Below are 24,096 nucleotides of genomic sequence, written 5' to 3'. Positions count from 1 at the left end.
TATTGCTAAGCCAATGAATGCCTGGTTGCTCAATTTGGTGGAATATTGAAGGAATTAGAGCCAAATCATTACTGGTTTTTCTGGTTTTTCTGGTTTTTTCAAAAACAGAAAAAGGGGTTTTCAAAAATTGATAATTACACATGTCAGATGGAGTTGATACTCAACATTGAGGTTCATTAGGTGTCAATGCAAGTTGCCTAGACTTGATTGCACCATTACATTGCGATTTGGAGCCTTGGAAGGCGTGTCAGTTCAGGGTATCCCGCACTGCGTGAGTCAGTTCATCTCGGATGATTACAGGTTGATTTCCTACCTCAAATTTGGAGTTTGTTGGCTATCTTGGAGTATCTGAAACATTCACTGGAGTGTGGTTGAGCTGAGGACGGCTCACTTACAGATTTGAAGTGTGCGGAAGGTGTATGCATTGAGCGAACATGTCTGACAATCCAGTTCAGATTGTTGGTGAGAAGCTGGATAGGAAGAACTTCCAGGCATGGAAGTACAGGATAAAGAGTTTCTTGAAAGGGAAAGGATTCTGGAATCTCATTACAGGTGCTGAGCCAGAGCCTGAGCTACCTCGGCAACCTACACAGCAGCAGCTTATTGCTCAAAAGCAGTGGTCAGAGAGAGCATTCAAAGTGCTGCATTATTTGTCTATATGTATATCTGATGCTATGCTCATACACATTCAGGATGCTGAGAATCCCAAAGATGCATGGGATACTTTGGTCAAAATGTTTGATACAGATACGAGTGCTCGCAAATCTCAATTGCGACAGCAGATACACAATGTGAAAAGGAATAAAAGGAGTATACATGATTATGTGCAAGAAATCAAGAAGTTTGCAGATGCATTGGCCACAATAAATGCCCCCATGCCTGATGATGATTTGGTGGATATTACCTTGCGTGGTCTTGGCAAGGAATACAAATCCTTTGATACATCTATCTCAGTGAGGAGTACAGGTCTACCCGACTTTGATGAGTTGGTTTCTCTCTTGTTGGTTGAGGAAATCAAGCTCAGTGATTCATTTCTGGATGCATCTACTAGCCATGATGATGGCAGAAATCAGGCATTTTACTCGCAGAGAGGTTTTAGAGGCAGGGGGAGATTTGCATCACGTGGACGTGGTGGTAATGGTCGTGGATGGCAGGATAGACCTCCACAACAGAATTTTCAGCCTTCTTATGGTGCTCGAGGTGGTCGTGGTTATGCACCTCAGCGAGGTAGAGGTACCCCCCGTGGTCGAGGACGTTGGCAAGGCCAACAAAATTCTATGCAAGATGTGGAATGCCATTATTGTGGCAAATATGGTCATATGGCGAGAGATTGCTTTCGCAAACAGAATGATTTGAGAGGGGGAAGAGCACAGCGTGGTGGTCATTATGGTGGGAACTATGCACAACATGGTGGCAACTATGCATCAAGTAGCAATGATGGAGCTGCAAATCATTTGTTTGCCATGAAGCATGTCGTGGGTTCTATGACAACAAATGCTGAGAATGATGATACATGGTATATGGACTCAGGAGCATCAAATCATATGACATGCCATGGTGAATGGTTTGAGCACATGAAGCCAATGGATGTCAAAGGTTATGTGGAAACAGGTGATGATACCCAGCATGTCATTACACATGTTGGAAGTGTACCATTGGTCATGCATAATGGTCAGACAAAGTCTATGTCAGATGTGCTGTATGTGCCTTCAATCACTAAAAGCTTGGCCTCAGTTGGTCAAATGGTGGAACAGGGATTACAGGTTAGATTCAACGAGCATGGATGCTTTGTTGAAGACTTCAAACATGGATGTAGAGTGATTGCTAAAGGCAAGAAAGAAGGAAGACTGTTTAAGCTGGATGCTGGAATTCCTGAGTTAAAATCAGCCATGTTCTCAAAGAGCAGGAATGTGGTACAGGATATTGATATGTGGCACAAGAGGATTGGCCATGTAAATATACAGAGATTAAAGAACATGCAAACAAGAGGCATTGTGAATGGATTGCCTAGGTTCAAATATGATGGCCATATGCATGTTTGTGAAGCCTGTCAGTTTGGGAAGCAGGCAAGATTGAGATTTCCTAGAGAAGGAAATATGAGTAACAGGCCACTTGAGATCGTGCACAGTGATGTATGGGGTCCTGCACAAAACCCGTCTATCAAAGGCAGCTTATACTATGTTACATTCATTGATGACTTTAGCAGGATGACATGGATATATTTTCTCAGGGAGAAGAGTGAAGTATTGGAAAAATTCATGGATTTCAAAGCTTTTGCAGAAAAGCAGTATGGCTGTTGGATTAAATGTCTAAGGACAGATGGAGGTGGTGAATACACCTCAAAGGCTTTTGAGCATTTTCTGAGGAAGCATGGTATAAGAAGACAGTTGACATGCAGGTATACACCTCAGCAAAATGGTGTGGCTGAGAGAAAGAACAGAGTTATATGTGAAGTGGCAAGGGCAATGCTTAATGAAAAGAGCATGCCAGATTATTATTGGGCAGAAGCTTGTGCTACTGCAGTATACATATTGAACAAAACACCTACAGCAGCCATTCATGGAAGCACGCCTGAGATACGGCTCACAGGTTACAGGCCAGATATTGGACATTTGAAAGTTTTTGGATGTGTAGCATATGTTCATGTGCCTGATGAAAGAAGAAGGAAGTTGGATCCTAAAGCTGAGAAATGTGTATTTGTGGGATATGCACAGGATCGAAAGGCCTACAAGTGTTATAATCCACAAACTAGACAAGTGGTCATCTCACGTGATGTGGTGTTTGATGAGCTTGCTAGTTGGTATAAGGCAAAAGATGAGGGTGTTATTGAGACACTTGAGGCTGATGTACATGTGAACTTGCCATCACAAGCAAGTTCAAGTTCTACTACTATGTCTGGGCCAGCAGCAGAAGCTGAGAGTAGCAGTGTTCGTCCATGGTCAGGACGTCTGAGGCATGAGAGTGTAAGCACTGGGAGTAGTGCTTTGGACAAAGGCAAAAAGAAAGTTGAAGGGATTGGAATCACAAGATATGAGTCATCCAGTTCTGAAAGTTTGGATGAGGAGCTTGGCATACCTGTTTTACGCACACCTGGTGCGAGGCAGGACAGATATGTGCCACCACATGCTAGAGTCACAGGTGTACAGAGTGACCCGCATGCATTGCGGAGATCCCAGAGGGTCAGATATCCTGTTGACAGGTTGACATACAGAGATTTTGCTATGCACTATGCATACATGACATCTATGGTAAAGCATGTGGAACCTACATGCTACACAGAGGCTATTGGAGAGCATGTATGGGAGAAAGCAATGGACATAGAGATGGACGCATTGGTCCATAATGATACATGGGATTTGGTTGCCCTACCAAAGGACAAGAATGTTATTGGATGTAAATGGGTCTACAAAGTGAAGTGCAAATCTGATGGTTCTATTGAAAGACATAAGGCAAGATTGGTAGCAAAGGGATATGCACAGACTCATGGATTGGATTATGATGAGACGTTTAGCCCAGTGGCTAAGATGGGCACAGTGAGAGCAGTCATTGCTATGGCTGCAGCTAATGGCTGGGAAATGCATCAGATGGATGTAAAGAATGCATTTCTTAATGGAGATCTACAAGAGGAAGTATACATGGCACAGCCAGAAGGGTATGTACACCCTAGATATCCCACTCACGTATGCAGGTTGAAAAAGGCATTGTATGGTCTAAAGCAAGCACCACGTGCCTGGAGTGATAAGTTGAGCAGATATCTTATCTCACTTGGTTTCCAGATTTCTACAGCTGATTCTTCACTGTATGTGAAGAAGACACAGCATGGGATTGTTTTACTAGTCATCTATGTGGATGACTTGATTATTACAGGTGATCATGGTGCAGATGTGATGCATGTCAAGCAAGCTTTAAGTGGGAAATTTGACATGAAAGATCTTGGTGAGTTGAGATACTTCCTCGGCATTGAAGTGGTGAAAGATCATGCAGGCACTTGGTTAGTACAGCGCCAATATGCCTTGGATATGTTGGCAAAGTATGGCATGACAGGATGTAAACCTATGAGTACGCCATTGGAGCAAAATATGAAGTTAAGGGCTGATTATGGCGAGGAATTGGATGATCCTTCCATGTACAGGAAGATGGTTGGTAGTCTCATATACATAACTATCACACGCCCAGATTTGAGTTATGCAGTGGGGCTAGTCAGTCAGTTTATGCAGAGCCCCAGGAAGCCACATTTGGATGCAGTGAGACGCATCATGAGATATGTGAAGACCACAGCACATTATGGTCTATTTTATGAGAGTGGTAAAAGCTTGGACATACATGGCTACACAGATGCTGATTGGGCAGGTAGCGCATATGACAGGAGGTCTACTAGTGGATATGCTTTTACACTTGGAAGTGCTGTGGTGAGTTGGAGTAGCAAAAAGCAACCTACAGTTGCTTTATCCAGTACAGAGGCTGAGTACAGGGGTGCAGCCATCGCTACTTGTGAGGCTGTTTGGTTAAAGAGTCTCTTGGCAGATTTATGTGAGCCTCTTGATGGGAAAGTTGTCCTACATTGTGACAACATGAGCAGTATACAGCTGGCAAAGAATCCAGTGTTTCATGCGAGGACCAAACACATAGAGGTCCATTATCACTTTGTCAGAGAAAAGGTGCTGGATGGTACAGTTGATCTTCACTATGTGAAGACTGATGAGCAGGTGGCTGATATCTTCACGAAGCCACTTAGCAGGGAGAAGTTCGAGTACTTCCGGACTATGTTGGGAGTACATGGGATGAGCTTGAGGGGGAGTGTTGAGAGTCTTGATATCCCAAGCTCATCTACATCTTCATCGGCAGTACATCATGAGCTTGAGAGGGGCTGTTGAGATATTCAAGCTCGATGTTAGTGTGAGCCAGCTATGCTATGTGCTGGCAGATTAGGTAGGAACATGTGTGAGACATAAATGACCGCGTGTCCAGCTGGTCATAGTGTGTGGACATTAGCTAGGGTTAGTTGAGTGTGGACACAACTCATTGTGTGTTGTGTGGATTATGGAGTAGTGCATTATGCTTTGTGTGAGAGTGGACATGGCTTCCCTCTATGGTTAGGGTTTGCAATATACATTAGGGTTTGCTCCTGTGTGTGTGTCTCCTCCTCCTCTACCGTTCTTTCAACATTGATATCATTGGATTTTTTTTTGAGAGAATGATGCTTGCATATTTGGAAAAATCCTCAAAAATGTTCATTTTCAAGACATATGCTACTTTGTTGCTTATGTACTTCCAAATAAAAAGGCATTTTATATGTTTAGCATTTTTTACATAAGCATAGGGTTATGTTCTACATGCCCAATGAAGCATTTTGGTTTTTAAAGCCTACATTAGGAGTTTGATTTTTTTTTGCAACCCCCAAAAAAGGACACTTAAGTGTCTTGTTTTGGTACCAAACTAGTGTTAAGGAACCCCAGAATCAGTTGGATCTAAAGTTTAACTCCTTTTGGATTCGAATTATAAATAAAGTGGTCTTTTCACCTGAGATTCCTTGAGCGTCTTGTTAAGTTGGAAAAATGGACTTGAAAAAGAAGAGAAAGAGTCCACCCCAGATAGCCGCATAGCAAGAGCCGCCACCATAGCTGATGTAGTGGAGGAAGAAAGAGGACGGATAGATTTATGTCACCATTGATGATCAACTCTAAAATCTTCATTTCTCTGTCATAAATTTAAATTTTTATCGCCATGGGGGTAAGAAGATGATTTTATCAAGATTATTCTCCAGCTACGAGATGAGGAAGTCTCGCATTTTTTAAGTGGCGTAGGATGTAAGATTCCTCTTTCTAGCTTTTGAGATGTAAAGATGTAAGAAACTCCCCTTCAGTCTCTTGTAATCATCCCCCCCTTCAGAATGGAAAAAGATCTTGTTTTTTCTTATTTTTGGTCTAGAGAGAGAAAATATTCTAGAGAGAGAGAGATAATACAGTTTTGAAATATTTTTGGATAAGTATTTTCTTCTAGACAATAAGATGTGATCCCCTAAAATAGAATTTCAATAAGAAATTCCTAAGTTGCGTTAGATTTGGATGGTGGGTGAACTAAGGAGTCCCCTAGTTCAAAGTTCAAGGAGTGAACCAAGGAGTCCCCTAGTTCAAAGTTCTAAGCTTTATTAAATTCTTTTGAATTAAAAATGTGATATCTTTATTCATTAAGGTTGGAGAATAAAAATAAAAGAAAAATAAAAAAATTTAGAATTATCCACAAGAAAATATTAAAGAAAGGCTCACATGAGGTGAAGGTTCCTTAATTATGAATTTTCAGATATTTTAGGAGACTTTTGGGAGGCTTTGTGACACCTCAGGAAATGCGGGGAAACTATGGTAGGATTTTTATCATTAGAAAATGAATTTTATACATAATTAATTTTTATGCTAAAAATGGAATTTTAAGCATTCTCATTTCAGAGAAAATATGGGAAAGTTATGGTAAAATCTTTATCATTAGAAAATGAAATTTATGCATAAATAATTTTTATATTAAAAGTGAAATTTTGAGTATTATCATTTTATAAAAAATGTGGGGAAGCTATGAAAAAATTTATATCATTAGAGAATGAATTTATGTATAATAAATTTTATGCTAAAAGTGAAGTTTTGAGCATTATTCATTTACCAAAAAAATAAAGAAGGTTATGCACAAATTTTCTAGATTCATTCAATTTATGAGAATTAGGGAAATGATTATGAATATAATTCATTTAGATTAAAATGAATTAGTTTGGGTGCATAAATGTTTTATGCTGAAATGAGATCATATGCATAAATCTTTTATTCAAAAAGAGGAACATTGAGCATATTTTATTTGGGAAAATTGAGAAAAGAATGGGAATATATTAAAAGAAATGCATCGAGAAAACATGCATAATTTTTAATCAGAAAGAGGAATCACGAACATATTTAACTTTTGGAATTATGAAGTATACGTCTAGATTCTCAAAAAATAGAATCTTGGGTACATTCTGAAAATTGAAAAATGATTTCCCAGAAAAAGACCAAAAACATGCGTAGTTGGATGAACGTAAATAATTATGACTGACTTATTCCTAGATTCCTTGAGAAAGGGATTTGGAATTCTTGAAAGGATCGAGGATTCAAAAGTGAATGGAAATTTAGACTTAATTGACTTGAGTCGAGAAAAAGTTGCTTTTAACTGAGCTAAGTAATTCGCCGAAACTTAGAAAGTTCTGTCAGTATAAAAAGTAGAGTAATTGCACTTTTAACCTGGTTGATGTGGAACAAAGATTCTGATAACTAGATTAAGGAAAGTTGATAATCAAAACTGATTCGCTCAAAGCGAAAAGAGACCACCTTGTTTGTGGAAATTGGATTGAGGTGAGGAAATGATGTGAAGTGATGTGGATTAATATGGATTGATGTGTGGAGTGATGAGGATTGATGTGGTTGATGAGCATAGATGAGTGGATTGATGTGGTTGATGAGGATAGATGAGTGGATTGATGTGATTGATGAGGATTGATGTGAGGGTTGATGTGATTGATGAGGATTGATGTGATTGATGAGGATTGATGTGGATTGATGTGTGGAGTGATGTGGATTGACATGGATATTGTGTGGATTGATGTGGTTGATGTGAATGAATGTGGAAATGATGTGGGATGATGTGAATTAATGTGGGAATGATGTGGGATAATGTGAATGAATGTGGGAATGATGTGGGATGATGTGAATAAATGTGGAAATGATGTGGGATAATACGAATTGATGTGGAAAAATGTGGAATAATGAGAAATGATGTGGAATGATAAGAAATGATGAGGAATGATATGAAATGATGTGGAAAGACGAGAATTTTGTTTGGAAACTATATTTGTATGTGAACCCTATTTTTTAAAGATTGTTTCACATCAAGAATGCTAGGGGAAGCATTTTGACTATCTTATAGAATGAGGACCTAAGTGAAAATGTTGCAATAGTTGACGGAGAGTCAAAGAAGGACGTCTCGCGTGGCAAGATCGGCCGGAGATATTGACCAGCCTTGGTTAAAATGGTGAGCTTCTGGTACGGTGGATGAGGGACCAAGGAAGCAGCCTATGAGTGAAGCGCTAGGTCACCTGCAAAGGAACCTAGAGGGTGGTGCTGACCATACGGTGCTTGGGCTATGGGTCGCCTAGGATACCCACGTGTGCGTCGAGTAAGAAAATGAGTTGGAGTTGTTTTCTAAACATGGGCATGAATTTGGTTGATTGGCCTTGCTGGTCTTCAACGGATGAGTTCATGGTTCTTTTAAATGGATCTTGTTGGTTGATCTAGCTAATTTTCAAAACGGAGAGTCCATATAGATTTTATGTGATTATACTCCTAGGTACTGTTGGCTAGGAACTATTGAAAAGGCCCCTTAGTGAAGTACTAGGTGAGCCTAGAGGGACTGACCAGGTGGTGAGCGTTCTGGTTGCCGATGATGCCATAGGTACGTTGAGGAAGGAATGATTGAAAATTGGACTTGGAATTGGAATACTGAGGATTATGTTGGAAACACTGTGGTTTTATTGCAATGCTGTTTTGGAAATAGTTGAGTCTAAGAAAAGGTAATTTTATATCGGGTGCGTAAGTGGTGTGTCTATTTAAATTTTTCATGAGTGTCGGCTAGGGGGCCTGGGAACTCTTCTCCCTAGTAACCACCACTTAGTAACCACCACGGGATAAAATATAACCAAACTTTTATAATAGATCCTATCAATACAGTGGTTGGGTGGTTGGCTAATCCATGGGATTAGATGGTTTTAGGCTGGATTAATGGATTCCTAAATAAAATTCAATTCTGTTCAAGTTACGATAGTTGAAGTAAGTCACAGGATAATCCTTGTTCTATGGAAAACAATCAACAGTTGTTCCTCTTTTGATGGGGAAAAAAGCTTTGATCTCTATGAACCAAGTGCAAGTCCCTCCCTTGATTCGACCATGTGCAAGTGCCTCCCTTGATTCGACCATGTGACCCGCGGGTTCTCGGTCAGATAATACAAAGGATAGTTAAAGCTCTTGACTACGTTAGAAGATTTTCTTGGAGGAATTGCCTATGCTTTTTGTGTGAGGGAAGTTTTTTTCAGGTTTGGTTTTGGAAGAACCGAGGAATTAGTCTCCTTTTTGGACATTCGTGGGCGAGGCCTCGAGTGGGAAGCTCTACCCCACGCATTAGGTTGCTACTTTCGCTCTGCCAGCACTCCAGAGTTCGAGCACTCCAGAGTTCGATGCGTAGAGGGGGCAGGGATACCACAAGGGCCACCCACCACACGGCCCATATAGAAAGAGGTAGAAGGCCTTCATCTCGTAGCCACCAACAAAATAGCACAGCTCACATTATCTCCTTTACTTTATTTTTTTTAAAAAAGAAAAGAAGAAGAAGAAGATATGGATGAAACCTTAATGTTTTTTTAAAGACCATTTACACCACTTATTTATTAAGCCCCCTTTCACATGCTTTGTAACATGTATGCTTAGTTGCTATTGCCTATGTGAAATGGATTTGTATCCCTCCACAACCCTAAAATAGCGAGAAAATATCGGCTTTGGTGGCAAAAGCTGTGGATGTTGATCATTAAAATTTTTTTGAGATGGGTGCCTTGCCCTTACTTGTGCCCTTACTTGTGCGCATAAAATGGTTGTATTTTCTCTCACCTAGATTTTATCAGGGTCTACTACCCGGGTGTGGCCAAAAGGCATTGTATTTGTTTCACCCATGAGGGTAACCAGACCGAAGGCTGCATTCTCCTAATGAGGATTTTTTTTGTAATCACCCACATTGGTATGAGGATTGCCCTGCCCGAGCTCACCGAGAAGCTCGAAATGGTTGTCACGATGTGTGCATGAGAGATGCACGTGTGAGGTGCATACGCTTGGGTTGGTTCCCACTCAAACTTCTACATTCAAATTGGACTCAGTGGTTCCGCTGTGAGAGCGAGTCGGCTAAAAAATGGACTTGGTGTCTAAGATGGTAGACACGCGCACACATGTTTGGTTTGATGGACACTCCAATGTATCATTGAGGGGGAGTGTTGAAAGGTAGCGATTGTGGTTGTGCAATGCTACATTGATATGGGTGATGGGTGAGTTGTGAACACCTCGATTAATAGGGGTTGCTGAGAGATGTAATCACACGGTGTTGTGTGTATGTGGGAAAGCACCCTAGAGGTGTAAGATATTGTGGCAAGATAAGAATGTCACATGGAATATTGAATGGTGTGTGAGTGTTGACCAAAAGAAGTGGAAAAGGGAGTGCCACATGGATGATGATATGTAAAGTGGGATAAGGCTAGAAAGCCTATATCATTGTATGGTTCATTTGTGATATGCAATAGAACTTGTGTTGAGTGTGCAATCTCTCTCTATCTTTATGGAGGTCTTAGTGTGGTTTAATCCACCTTAATTATGTTGCTTAATCTATGTCTATCACCATTATCAATCCCATTTTAGGGTTGTTAACACTCCTTTCCCCAACCACCACCCACAAAGCACCATCGCCCAGAACCCAAAGGCAAGGAGCCAATTTCCCCACCACCCAATCAAGGCCCTTCACAAGAGGAGCTGGAAGCTGAAGAAGCTACACAAAAGGCTACGGAGGACGAGAGGCAAAAGGAGGACTTCTTCAATCAAAATCTTTATGAAACCCTGCCCTCGGACAACTTTGCAGATTTCCCCCTCACTTCAAAGAAGTAGGCCCCTCCTCCCCTCACTCTTCGTATGTCAACACGCTGGAGACTCTCCACCACTGGGTGAGGTTAGGTAGCCTTTAGTCAAGCCAAGCATATGCGGAGAGTGTGCATGCGGCCCATGGAGCAGTGTCGAACTTTGCACTAGGATTTTCTCATATGGTCAGGGAGCTCATTACTCAAATGACAGTTTGTATATACCGCGAGGAGGAGGTGGCAACCGTTCGTGTCCCAAAGAGAGATGTTACTGGAAAAGGCTCAAGAGAGGAATATTGTAGAAGATTTTTACACTACAAACCTCAACAACCTCCAGCTCCGAAACATGCTCAATGAGAAGGAGCAGCAACTTGGGCAGGTCATCTCGCTATCACCGAACTCTAGCAACAGCTCTAGCAAGCTCAAGAAGCTACACAGAGGGCCCACCACAATCTATCTTTATCCCAAGCCATTGCCAAAGACTCCAAAGAATGAGCTCATGCTATGGAAGAGGCCCTCACAAATACACAAAATGATTTCCCAGCGATACAGGGAGATCTCTAAGGACACTCCGTGAAATGGAGGCCGCACTGGATGCAACAAAGGTCAAAGTAGCACAACCACCACTCACACCATTGCCTCTTCCTCCAATGCAACCGAAAGAAAGGTGGATGTGCTAATGGATATAGCAATGGAGCCTTCCCTCCTCGCCCTCCCCCCACAGAACCCCTTTCAGCTCGACCTCCACTACCAGAGTGTCTAACTCAATCTGCTTTAGAACAATGTTTTTTAGATGAGCCACTCTCCTGCCAAACCTATAACTATATCCTCACAAATATTCCCTTCTCCAACATCTCCCTCATTCCCCATTTCTTCTTCCAAGGGCTTATTTATTTCACCCACCCCTAGATCTTCTATGAGCTCCCCACCCAACCTCTCCAATCCACCCTCATCAGCTAGTGTCACCTCCTCTGATTTGGCCAACCAATAGAACGAGCTGATGTCATTGACCTCTATGTCCCTAATGTCATTGACCTCTATGTCCCTGATGGCTTGTGTCCATACCCCTACTCCTCCCAAAGGACAGCTGAGGCTCTAAAACATCTCCACAGTAGGGGTTGGCACATGGTTGATATAGCACTCCACTCCCTCTACCACCGTGATGAACTTCCCACCTACTTTGTAGCTAGGCTTCTTATCCTTTACCAAAGGTGCCATGCACATATGAGGGGAATAAAAGCCATGGGCATCAGCCAATTTGATGACTCGCACGTGGCCTTCCCAATGGACATCACACCTGAGGAAGCTATGGAGGAGAAAGCATTTTTTAGAGGACATGGCCCAAAATACTCAGAGGATGAAGCTCATGGAAATGATAACGACGGGCATGATAGCGAGAGACGACAACCAAGGAGGACTCCCACCTCCACCCCCACCATTGTCATCCCCCCCACATCAACCGCCTCCCCCCACCAGTGCCTTTCGTCCAAGCACTAGCTCTCAACCCCGCCATCTCCACCCCTATATGGCACCTCAACCCTACCCCGCCATCTCCACCCCTATATGGCACCTCAACCCTACCCCTCCCAATCATCCCCACCACTATATTTTCCTATCCCACCCCACCCCACCTTTAACTCCCTCTTTGTACTTGAATTTGGGAATGGACACAACATTCTCAGATATCCCTTCAACCTCAGCAAAGCCCCCACAACTACTTGATGCCAACCTCGCGATGGTAGCCTCTTCATCGCCTACCCCTCAACCCTCATCACCAACAAATCACCCCTCCCACCCAACCCTGGAAGAAGGTGAAATTTTATCCTTGCCACCGCTCGAGCGTGAGGAAGTCAACCCTCGCGATGGTAACCTCTTCATCGCCTACCCCTCAACCCTCATCACCAACAAATCACCCCTCCCAACCAACCCTGGAAGAAGGTGAAATTTTATCCTTGCCACCGCTCGAGCGTGAGGAAGTCAACCCTCTGCTCAATCCACTCAATTGGTGGGACCCTCTTAACAAAATGGAGTTTGTGTAGGCCATCCAAATCCTGCTCGGTCAACAACTCCAAGTAGCATCGATCACCCGCATCATGGATCTCATGGACATCCATGTATTACATCCATGCATAGAGGCCAAGCATCGAACATGGCCTCTGTATTACATCCATACATAGAGGCCAAGCATCGAACATGGCGGCGGGAGCATCCACCCAAATAATGAGGAGGCTACATTCGGCCACTTCCTCATCATCAACAAATCACCCCTCCCACCCAACCTTGGAAGAAAGTGAAATTTTGTTTCCACTGCCACCGCTCGAGCATGAGGAAGTTGACCCTCCGCTTAATCCACTCAATTGGCAGGACCATCTCGACAGAACAAAGTTTGAGTAGGCCATCCAAATCGTACTTGGTCAACAACTCTAGGTGGCATCAATCACCCGCATCAAGGATCTCATGGACATCCATGTCTTACATCCAGACATAGAGGCCAAGCATCGAACATGGTGGTGAGAGCATCCACCCAGACATCGAGGAGGCTACATTCGGCCACTCACTGCTGCTGCTCACCCCATCAATTTTGAACTCATGGGCGAGCAGCCAAGAGGTAACCCTTTCTTCTTAAGCCCTTGATTTGGGAGACATATTTCAAGGTGATACAACCCCTCCACATAAACCTAGAGTACCTACCAATCCACATATGGTGGGCGTGGAACCTCTTTCACAAGGAGCAACAAAAGAACCCGAAGCTACAGTTTAACTTTCCATGGTTTGCTCCTCTGACGGTGCAGCAACCTTGCACAGAGTAATCCATGATCAAGCGCTTCCATGAGCTCATACAAAGATATGATTAGGTTCCAGACCTAGTCTTTGATAGTAGCGATCAGATTCTTTAACTTGATCATCATGCTACTAGAGGCATTCCCTGACTAGCCCCACTACCATGAAGGCACGTAGTAGGGCTTGGCCTTCGACATCAACAAAGGGCCAATTCTTAAACAAATTTTTGGATACTATGAGCACATCATGTGGATGTCTTCCTGGCATCTCTAGATGTTCGAGGATATGACAGAGACCACATTTTGGATGAGCTATCGAGTCTTCCATCAAGCCCCCCCTACTCCTACCTCGCATTGTGACTTTATCCACACATATTTAATCTACTACTACTAGATCCAGCTAGCTTTGAGGATAGACCTGAATTAGGGAGGGGGGCAAGTTAACCACTCTAGTTAACATTACTTTTCAAGCGTGGCTACGCTTATTTTAACTCATCTTTTGTAACCACGCAAAGTGTCTAATGCAAAAGAGACATGGGATGACCGAGCTTATGGCTTGTGTAATGCCAGCCACCATAGGAAAGAGTTGTACATAGAGCTTATGGCTTGTGTAATGCCAGCCATAGGAAAGAGTTGTACATAGAGCCATTACGGCTAGTTTTGGGCCCCCAACTGTAAATGGGCGGCTAATCATTGTAAACTATGAGCTCTTGTATATAAGACATTTGATGAAATATGAAAAAGGGGGACAATCCCATTAGTCTCATTTGCGTTTTTCCTCTCTCTCTCTCTCTCTCTCTCTCTCTCTCTCATGAACTTGTGGATGTACGATTGCTTGTTATGCTTGCATGCTTGATTGTTGGTGTGTTCATATAGGGATGGTGATGCTCTAGCTTCTCTCCCCTCTCTCTTTTCTCTCTACCAAGTCACTCTTGAGTGCATGTGGCATTAAGTGAAGGTTGAGCTTTCCATAGCTCCCTCCTTCTTGCTCTCTACCTAGCTACTGAATGACACAAGTAGAAGTGGATTGAGCCCCTAGCAGCTTCACATCAAGGAGTTAACCCTAACTAGGGTTGGCTAAGTGTACCTCTCTAAACTCGACCCTTGCATGTTGTTTCTCTTCTTTTCTCTCCCTCTCTTGTGTGTAAGGTAGTATGTTAGGATTAACACCCATTGAGGAAGGTCCTACCAGAGTATAGGGTATAATTACCTAACAAAGGTCTCAATCCTCTCAACACCTCCTCATACATGAGATCCGGACACTATTGTGCACTTTGTTGATTTGTGAGTACTCGACTCCATTAAGAGACTCTTGCAATGTGGAAAGAGCTACTTATCCACCACTACCTCTCCTTCCTCCCAATCCATTGTTGGGAGTTTGCATGTCCCTTGCCAAAAGATGCCCACGATTAAGTCATTCACCTATGAGATGCATTTACAATAAATTTTGACATACATGGAGGTTTATGAATATAATGTTCTCATAAGAAATGTTGAGTTTTTACCTTCTCTTCATTATCATGCACATAATAAATGTTGATGTTTTACTTGCTCTCCATTATCATGCACATAATAAATGTTGATGTTTTACTTGCTCTCCATTATCATGCACATAATAAATGTTGATGTTTTACTTGCTCTCCATTATCATGCACATAAACTACATAAATTAGCAGTGTATATGTGTGGTGATGCTTAACAAGAAAAGTCTCTAAAGGATAGAATCTTAAGAGAGTGTTAAGCATAAGTTCTATTAAGTCAAAGACGTCACTTGAAGAAAAAAGTGAAAGATCTACTCAAAAATGATCCCCACCTAGCAAAAAGAGGAAACCACAATGTTTTTAATAGAGGGGGATCTAATATCCCTCCACAAACTAGGAAGTCAAAATCTTCTCATTTGCTTGATAAAAAGCTAGACAGAGAGAAAATAACTCTAGAAACAGAAGGTTAAGTTCTGAAAATCTCTTTGAATAAAAAATTTCATTTAGTCGAACTCGTCCAAGTAATATTAAAGTAATTTTGTAAAGTTGAAAAGAGTTGTCTAGAAGGTTTGCATGGGACCAAACTTTATGAAAATTTGAATATATGAAAGACAAAGGCCCCCAAAGTCATAGAATAACTTGCATAGGTAATTGGAACATTTCATTGCCTTAGGGGCACATGAACTATGTCTAGCCACCCTTCTCATGAGAAAATGAGGGAAAAAGGGGCAAAATTTTATCCTAGACCCTAGTTGGATATGCCAAAGATTCTTATTGAGATGTTAAATAACTTATATGGATTAAATAAACAACCAAGCCTAATGGAGGCCGTTTTTTTACACATGTGCGATTTGTCCTATCACCACACATTGTGAATCATGCAAGGCATACCATGGTTCATGCATAAACCATGGTTTGAACAGTGCCGATAAACCAAGGCAAGGGATCTACATGGGCTTCTTTTCATCATCTCTGCATTTTTTTTACCTAGCATCCACATTGATTTGTGTTAGCTTCTTTGCACCTTTCACCCAGCATTCTGCCAATCAACTAAGTGAGGTAAGCCCCAAATCTCAATCCTATTTAATATGTAGCATAGAAATTTGTGTTTACCAAAATAAAGGCTTCCTTCATTGTTAGATATGGCATAGCTAAGAAAAACTTTGTGTGTGAAAGAAGAGGGAAAATTAGAGGAGGGACGTGGAGCCTCCAAAGAATCCCGAGGAGTTCAAAGTAGGGGATTCTTGTACAAAAGGGGAAACATTAGAAAGTAAAGAAGCATGTAAGTCTCCTACAAAAGAGCCTCAAAAGTGGGGTGAGAAAATGCGGATATCCCCTATGTCACCAAAAGCAACATTCAAGAGGAAATTGCCAATCAAATAGTAAAAGAGGTGCACTGTGGACAGGGAGCACGAGGATATGGACAAACAGTTGGAAGATAAAGAGGAGGGAAATGTAGACAAAGGACATATGTCACCAATATCAACATTCAAGAGGAAATTTCCAATCAAATAGTAAAAGAGGTGTAGTGTGTACATGGAGCATGAGGAGATGGACAAAGAGTTGGAGGATGAAGAGGAGGGAAAAGCAGATGGAGGACATATGGAGCCTCCAAAGAATCCAGGGGAGGCAAAGTAGGCGATTCCTCTACAAAAGGGGAAACATTAAAAAGAACTCAAGCATGTAAGTCCCCTATAAAGCGGCCTCGAAAGCGGGGTGATAAAACCCCTTTTTCATTGACATCATAAAAACACTTAAGAGGAAATTGCACATCAAATGGCAAAAGAGGCACACTATGAAAATGGAGGAGGAGGAGATGGACAAAGAGTCAAAGGAGAAAGACAAAGAGTCTTAGGAGAACAAAGAGTTGGAAGAGAAAGCCTGGTGAATAGGGAAGAAGAACAAGCTACAAAACAATAGATAGAAGTGTTGTTCAAGTAAGAAGTGGAACAATTGTTAAAACAAAAAATGAGCAAAAAATGAAGGAACTGATGAATCATGTAGTGCAAGAGGTATACATCAATCTAGTGTACTTTACATAAAATCTCATTAGTTTTGTTTGTGATAGGGAATGTAAATTTTGAATGTTTAGGCACATTGTCCTTATATTAAAGTTCAATTGGAAGATGAGAGGATAGCCACCTTTGCCAAGTAGATGAGCATTGCTCATTGCGTGATGCAAACTTTTTGAAAAGATCTCACGTGGAGCCATGGGGAATTCATTTTCTCTATAGAAAGGGGATGTCACTTGCATGTATGAAACTCATAAAAACCCCCTATTTAAGTTTCCCCAAAAAATAAACTATACCCCTTTCTAAGCATATTTATCCCAATTATGAAATTCAAGTACCCCCTATTTAAGGTTTAAAAATCAAATAGCAGATAATGATGTTATACATGTGACAAGTTGTAGCCCATGTAAGTAGCATGGATGTAAGTGCTAGAAGTACAAAGACCTACATGTACTCTCCAAAAATTATTCCATGTGTGGTTACCTTAAAAGAGTAGTAAACTAATCAAGTTTTCAAACTACACCACTAGATCACATATTATAAACTACAAGAAGAAATGAAACCCCTACTTTCATATCCCTTTCTCCCTTGTCCCCTCCCCCCCACCATAAATTCCCCTCAACCCCCTAACTTATAAGCTTAAGCCCCCCCTTCCAAAAACCTCCTCCCTTATACTCATGTGGTACCATAAGGTATGGCGTATGAATCCCCCATGCATAGAGCAATATCTGAAAGCCAAGTGTGGCATTAACGTAGATGGAGAGATTGGATCTCAATCCCAAGAAGTCCTTGAAATGCTTGAAGGAGCATTTCTTGGATGCTAAGAGCAAATTTGCCAATAACTATAAGAATTTTAAAAGAGGGCACTATGCAAAGACAGAATCTTGTTGGGGCTTCATTCCACATTCATGTTGGCAGCACCATACGCCCTGGGGGAGTCACTCACAATAAAGGGGGACATCACTTGTTGTGTGCATGAACCTCAAGAAACCCCCTACATATGATGCTTATAAGATGATAACACCTCCCTATTTAAGCTTATAAGGATAACTTTAAAAATGACTCTATCACCCGCCTTCCTTATATCTATGTTTTTTCTCTCTGCATTTACACACCCCTTCTCCTTAGATTAAAGTATGTTACTTTGAACCTTATTGAGTGAACATAAGTACTTCATGTATGCTACCAAGAAATAGATGTTAAGTACAAGGAAATCATCACTCTAAATCACCACAACTTACTGAAATTATTATAGAATCATGTTGTGATCATTTCTTGATATCATTAGATCATTACCATACATGTACCATGGAAGTAAGTACTATCGAGGTCTCCTCCCCCTAACTTAAATTTAAGATTTAGTATTCACCTAAATACATGGCCTTACCGCTACCTTATAAGCTTATGCCTCATTTCAAAAAAACCCCTCTTGTACACTCATGTGATATCATAAGTTTTCTAAGAGTGAATCCCTTGGGCCACAAATGGGATCAAAAGAGAAGTTTGTGAAGAAAGCAAGGATCAAATACATGTCAGATATGCCCCTAAAAAACAAGATGATTGAAGATAAAATTACCAAGGGCTAGACAAAGTATGTAAGTATACGAAGCATTACATTCTCTTACAAAAGTCTTTCTAGTCCTTTGATTCTCATTTCTTGATTTCCTATGGTTTGCTTTTTCCCAGTGAAGGACAAAGTTTTTGTTAGGTAAATCCATTTTGGATTGACTAGGATGAGGGAGATTTGACGATAATGTCCAGAATGAGGATCAGGTTGTTGAGATATCAAGCTCAACTAGTGCTACGACAGACAATGATGACCCGCCTGGTGGATAGCTTCCACACTTATGCCATTGGCACAGTTGGCGTGATTATGGTTGATATGTTGCCAGTGGATGAAAGGTTATGTGACAGCCACTTTAGAGTATTAGAGTTATGGCATAGTTATAATGTCAGCTCATATAGTCGGGTTCACATTGTAGATTGACCATTTGTATGTTGTTGTAGGAGAGTACTTTCCCTTTATGTATGTACTCTTATCTTTTAGTTGTATATTTGTAGAGAAGAGAAGAAGATAGAAGAAAACTTAGCCATCCATGTCTCTCTTATGTCTTGCACTCTCTTTTGTGTGTGTGTGTGTGTGTGTGTGTGTGTGTGTGTGTGTGTTTGCTTTGCAAGGAACTCAAGCTCTCTCTCTCCCCCGCATTCTCTTTATGGTATCATAGCTCTGGTTCATTTGAGAGCTACGGAGGTAAGCAAGAGGTAAGAATAAGCAAGGAAGAAAGTTGTACATAGGTAAGAGCATCATCATCTCTTTCCCTTCTTGGTTTAGGTACAACACCTCTGTGTATCTTTGGGAGCTACACATCTCTAATTGAGGAGCTGTCTTCGCAGGCTTGGAGGTGCTTGTGTGGTACATAGTACTTGTTGAACTACAGATAGAATACCTAATAGTTCCCTAATAGTTGCTTAGTCGGAATTCTACTCAGTCGGACTTTGCTCAGTCGGAATTCTGCTCAGTCGAATTGTTGGTCAGTCGGAGTTTGTTATGATCTGATTAGTCAGATATTATCTGTTAGTGTCTTGTGACATTCTAGTTACAACCGTCTAAACTGTCTGAAGTCGCCTATTTATAGGGTCTTTGTAGTCGTCTTTTACAAGAAGATGAAGAAGAAGTGTGTGGTGTTATGAGATGGTGAAGGGTGTGAAGAAGAGAAGTAGAAGAAAGCAATGTATGATTCATCTTGATCAATCAAACATGGTATTTCAGTTCAGTTCTGTTATTCTCTATCTTGTTTAACAAATCTCTGTTCAATCCGTGTTCTCTATGCTCTGTTTGTGTTTAGTCTGATGTGGGAATTGAAGTTAGTGTTACCTAATGGGGTTGTCTTTGCTGTGTCAGTAGTAGTTAGTTGTGTTGTGTTTGTGAACCCTAAACACATTGGCGATCCTGCTGGTCCCGTTCTGTTACGAGAAGGGAAATGAATGTCAGAGGGGGACAGAAGATTAGGAAGGGTTTACTATACCAGGGCTCAGGCCTGAATTGGTAACCCTGACCCGTTTCATTATGCTGACGAGGGTGAAGATGATCAGGAACACCAAATCCCTGAAGAAATTGTTGTAGGCCAAGGGGGGGAAAGTTCAGTTGCACCAGAGAGGAGGCTAGTGGGGGGACTTCTAGGCGCCCTAATCCTGACAGGAAGGTCTGCAGGAGTTAGAAGGAGTCTTCAGTTCAACCCATTAAGGGGGGCTACCAGGCAAAGACCTAGGAAACCACCTCAGCCACATCCGATGGCTCAACAACTACCCAACCCTAGGGTGAAAGCAGCTAAATTCAGCGGAGGATCTAAGGAGGATGCTGATTGTGTTGTGCTGTGCTGCGCCTGAATGTCAGATAGGGTGAGGCACACTAGTCCCATTCATTTCACGAGGGCACAAGCCAGGAAGCGCAGATATGACAGGTCGGAAGCTTCTAGCAGGGGAAGCGGTGATGCTGCGGAAGCGCCACCTGTGGCAGTTACGTCGGTTTCTGCATGATATTCGTCATTGGAAATCTTATGACTAGTTTAAGCAGTCTTGTAGTGTGTATGGTTTGGATCCTGGTACAGCACTAGGCTCTCCTTGCTATATACCTATTAGATCTCGCGTTGGTGTGGTGCACCAATTGCGGGCGCTTAAGCATGTTCATCATAGTTCCAAGTTGAGATAATGGGCAAAAAGAAGAAGAGGAAGTGTGTCCTATGTCTGACACATGATCATGGTCACAAGGATTGCTATCTGCATGTTTGCCAGCATTGTTCACAAAGAGGTCACAGGAAGAAGTATTGTCCATTGCTTCTCGATCAGAAATTTTATGATATCTTTCCTGCCATATGTGATTCAAAATCTATCCACAAGATCAGGAAGTTGATAAAGAAGCTCTCAAAATATTCAGATTTGCTTGATGATGCAAAGTATTGGCATGAAAAATATCATAGATGTGATCAAAGATCTTGCCCACTTCTTTGGGAGGTCTTAGAGCTTCAAAACAGGGTTCAGATTTTACAATCAAAATATGCTCTACATGAGGATGAGGATGATGGTAATTCAAACTTTGATGCTGATCATATGGATGCTGATGATAGTAGTTGTTTTGCTGATCTAGATGTGTTTCCACATGATCAGATTATTGATGTATCAGATCACATTACATCCAACAACAGTTTTGAATATTCAGAAAACAGTTTCAAAAATTCAGCTTTGTGTGAAGACTATCCAATGCCTATAAGTTCCGGATGGTTTCATCGACAGCTTGAGAATCAAGAGGCTCTATTATCAAATGGTGATGACGATTCAGAAGCGGTTTGTTTTTTAACTGAAGATCAGATTTCAGAATCATATGATGTTTGTGCATGTTATGCATTTGCACCTTCATTTGCTATTGATGTGATGTGGAAGCAAGAGAAGAAATATCCAGACTCAGAGTTTGAGGAACCTGAATTTCGACATCCTTACAATAAGTCAGGTTTGGGATTTCTTTCTAATCAACTTGAAACAAGTAAGTTGGAATCAAGTCAAAGTAATATCGCTATTATGTTTCCTAATTATGAGAAGGTAGCATCTTTCATGTGTGGTTATGATGAAGATGTTGAGGAGTATGCAGCAGATGTTCATCTTTCAGATCCTAATGTTTATAATCTTGATGTTCAAGTCGATGCTACATTGGGATGTGAAGAGGAAGAAGAACACCTCAGAGAACATCTCGAAAGCATAGATCAGTCTGAAGTTCAGCAAAGTGTAGAAATTTTAGTAGATCATTTTGAAATGCCGAAAATGAGCAGAGGAGTGGAAGGAAATGTTCAAGCACAAAGCCAACCGACAGCAGTTGACATGGTCATGTTGGAAGACGGAGGACAGCATGAGGAGTAGCCCAAGAGCCAAAGAAGCCAAGAGGAGCACTCACTTTCCCCGAACCATATACCAAGAAGACCCAAAGGTTTGCAAGATGCTGATGCATTTGAATCCATTAGTGCGCATGTGTTACCTGATATCATATTTCAGAGTTTTGGGGCTGATATGTCTGCATTCCAAGATCAGGAAGTACAATCTGAGTATCAGACAACTTGCTCTGAATATCAGGAAGTGTATTTTGATGAGCAAGTAACTAAATCTGAAGATTGTGGAGTTACTGTTGATCGTAAAGAGACTAAATATGATCAAGGGGTTGAAGAAGCATTCAACAAAGTGTTGGAAGTTTTTAAAATTCTTCAAAGAAGGCAGAAATCAGTTTTTGAAGGCCTAAAATCAGTTTTTGAACTTATGAGGTTACATTTTAAGCAGTTTTGGATGCTGAAAGTGAAAGTTATGATATTGAAATCAAATTTTCAGGTTTTTGTGCCTGAATTTCAGAATTCATATATTCAGAATTTGGTTTTGCTGATGACTAAGGTTGAATCAAATGAAGTTCCTGTTTGTCATAATGGTGGGATGCAAAGGATGAAAGCTGAGGATGAATGGAAGAACCAAGGGAGCCCAAAGAGCCTGAAAGAGTTCTTACAATACCTTTACTTCATACCAAATATTCTCCAACACTTGGCATGTACTCCAGAACAGGATCATAAACAACTATCAAGTTTACAACTACAGGATTTGCATCCAAATCCAATTTTGGATATTCAAGAAAATTCAGTTTTCAATCAAGAGGATGATATAGCATGGTTTGATAGGTTGATTGCAAATGATGGATTGCCTATCCATGATGATAGCTTTGCAGAGGTGGATACAACATGGTTTGATTCTTTACTGGAAGAGGATATTCATATTTCATACCAACATATTCAGGAAAATCAGTTTTCTGATGTTCAGAAATGTCAAATTTCAAAATTTTTGAAAGTCCGTAAAATGAGGAGATCTGCAAAATCTGCCAATAGTATTTATGTTGCAGATGCTGGAGCTTCATTGCTATATTTTTATGGATGTGGGCTAGTATCTTATGCCTACAACAACGTACTCATTGCTGCATGGTTCTATATCTTTATTCTTTATGATATGCATTGGTGGAAATTGTATCTTATGATTTCCTATCCATGGAAGGTTGATAATGAAATGATGCAATTGAGACTTCAGCCTTTACAGGTGCTGGAAAAACAGATGTTGATGAATGAAGAGTTGGATGTAAATGGAGTGTTGATGGCACAAGGGGATGTACAAATTCTGAAGCAACAAATGCATAGCACTATGCAGGATTCTTGGGGAATGATCAAGGAGAGGATGTCTACAATGATAAATTATCCCTATGATGTTATGAAAACAGGGTTTGTAACTCAGCATGAGGCAAGTTTGATAGCAGAGGTTGGACAGTTAAGGAAAGAACGTGAGTATTGGATTCAGCAGGTACAAGAACTGAAAGAGATGCAGAGTGTGAAGATTCAGAATGATAGGACTGTGGAGGAAATCTTTCAGGATCTAGAAGTTCAGGTGGAAGTACCTATTATAAATTTGAGTGTACAAACAGCAAGTCAGAGTGAGCAGCCAGTGGAGACTTCAGTGGAAGGTAAATCAGCAGAGATGACTGAGGTTTTGAAGGAGGTTCCAGTTGTTGAAGGGATGCAGGCTGAGCAGCAAAGTGATGTAGTACCTGACATTTGAAGAAGCAGCATCAAATTTTGTCATGTGGCCAGTATTTTCTGATCAAGGGATTGTGAATTCAAGTCCGATTTCCTTGAAATCAACCACCGGGCTGTGCCATGTGTTGAACTACAGATAGAATACCTAATAGTTACCTAATAGTTGCTTAGTCGGAATTCTACTCAGTCGGACTTTGCTCAGTCGGAATTCTGCTCAGTCGGATTGTTGGTCAGTCGGAGTTTGTTATGATCTGATTAGTCGGATATTATCTGTTAGTGTCTTGTGACATTCTAGTTACAACCGTCTAAACTGTCTGAAGTCGCCTATTTATAGGGTCTTTGTAGTCGTCTTTTACAAGAAGATGAAGAAGAAGTGTGTGGTGTTATGAGATGGTGAAGGGTGTGAAGAAGAGAAGTAGAAGAAAGCAATGTATGATTCATCTTGATCAATCAAACATGGTATTTCAGTTCAGTTCTGTTATTCTCTATCTTGTTTAACAAATCTCTGTTCAATCCGTGTTCTCTATGCTCTGTTTGTGT

This window comes from Cibotium barometz, chromosome 3 (genome assembly GCF_041138505.1).
Source record: "Cibotium barometz isolate CiBa-2024 chromosome 3, ASM4113850v1, whole genome shotgun sequence".
In the NCBI taxonomy this organism is placed as follows: Eukaryota; Viridiplantae; Streptophyta; class Polypodiopsida; order Cyatheales; family Cibotiaceae; genus Cibotium; species Cibotium barometz.
This window is presented reverse-complemented; position numbering follows the sequence as displayed.